This window comes from Hyperolius riggenbachi, chromosome 8 (assembly GCF_040937935.1).
Source record: "Hyperolius riggenbachi isolate aHypRig1 chromosome 8, aHypRig1.pri, whole genome shotgun sequence".
In the NCBI taxonomy this organism is placed as follows: Eukaryota; Metazoa; Chordata; class Amphibia; order Anura; family Hyperoliidae; genus Hyperolius; species Hyperolius riggenbachi.
Window position 1 is genome coordinate 66,395,481 of NC_090653.1, and position 1,892 is coordinate 66,397,372.

Genomic DNA, 1,892 nt, shown 5'->3' on the forward strand with positions numbered 1-1,892 from the left:
TAAGGGCAAGGGCCTGTCTACTTGCTGCCGTTACCCATGCTGTCTCAAGACTCTAAACCTAATGAATACTTACTACTGCTGTGACAAGTCCTATCTCCTGGACGTTATATCCTTCAAACCATAGTCCCTAAGGGGCAAGGGCCTGTCTACTCTGCTGCCGTTACCTGCTGTCTCAAGACTCTAAGACCTAATGATACTTACTACTGCTTGTGACAAGTCCATTTCCTGGACGTATAATCCTTCAAACCAGGTCCCTAAGGGGCAAGGGCCTGTCTACTCTGCTGCCGGTTACCTGCTGTCTCAAGACTCTAAGACCTAATGATACTTACTACTGCTGTGACAAGTCCATTTCCTGGACGTTATATCCTTCAACACAGGTCCCTAAGGGGCAAGGGCCTGTCTACTCTGCTGCCGTTACCTGCTGTCTCAAGACTCTAAGACCTAATGATACTTACTACTGCTGGACAAGTCCATTTCTGGACTTTATATCCTTCAACACAGGTCCCTAAGGGGCAAGGGCCTGTCTACTCTGCTGCCGTTACCTGCTGTCTCAAGACTCTAAACCTAATGATACTTACTACTGCTGTGACAAGTCCCATTTCCTGGACGTTATATCCTTCAACACAGGTCCTAAGGGGCAAGGGCCTGTCTACTCTGCTGCCGTTACCTGCTGTCTCAAGACTCTAAACCTAATGATACTTACTACTGCTGTGACAAGTCCATTTCCTGGACGTTATATCTTCAACACAGGTCTCTAAGGGGCAAGGGCCTGTCTACTCTGCTGCCGTTACCTGCTGTCTCAAGACTCTAAACCTAATGAACTTACTACTGCTGTGACAAGTCCATTTCCTGGACTTTATATCCTTCAAACCCAGGTCCCTAAGGGGCAAGGGCCTGTCTACTCTGCTGCCGTTACCTGCTGTCTCAAGACTCTAAAACCTAATGATACTTACTACTGCTGTGACAAGTCCATTTCCTGGACGTTATATCCTTCAAACCATGTCCCTAAGGGCAAGGGCCTGTCTACTCTGCTGCCGTTACCTGCTGTCTCAAGACTCTAAGACCTAATGATACTTACTACTGCTGTGACAAGTCCATTTCCCTGGACGTTATATCTTCAAACACAGGTCCCTAAGGGGCAAGGGCCTGTCTACTCTGCTGCCGTTACCTGCTGTCTCAAGACTCTAAGACCTAATGATACTACTACTGCTGTGACAAGTCCATTCCTGGACGTTATATCCTTCAACCATGTCTCTAAAGGGCAAGGGCCTGTCTACTCTGCTGCCGTTACCTGCTGTCTCAAGACTCTAAGACCTAATGATACTTACTACTGCTGTGACAAGTCCATTTCCTGGACTTTATATCCTTCAACCACAGGTCCCTAAGGGGCAAGGGCCTGTCTACTCTGCTGCCGTTACCTGCTGTCTCAAGACTCTAAAACCTAATGATACTTAATACTGCTGTGACAAGTCCATTTCCTGGACGTTATATCCTCAACCATGTCTCTAAAGGGCAAGGGCCTGTCTACTCTGCTGCCGTTACCTGCTGTCTCAAGACTCTAAGACCTAATGATACTTACTACTGCTGTGACAAGTCCATTTCCTGACGTTATATCCTTCAAACCATGTCTCTAAAGGGCCAAGGGCCTGTCTACTCTGCTGCCGTTACCTGCTGTCTCAAGACTCTAAGACCTAATGATACTTACTACTGCTGTGACAAGTCCATTTCCTGGACTTTATATCCTTCAACACAGGTTCCTAAGGGGCAAGGGCCTGTCTACTCTGCTGCCGTTACCTGCTGTCTCAAGACTCTAAGACCTAATGATACTTACTACTGCTGTGACAAGTCCATTTCCTGGACGTTATATCCTTCAAACCATGTCTCTAAAGGGC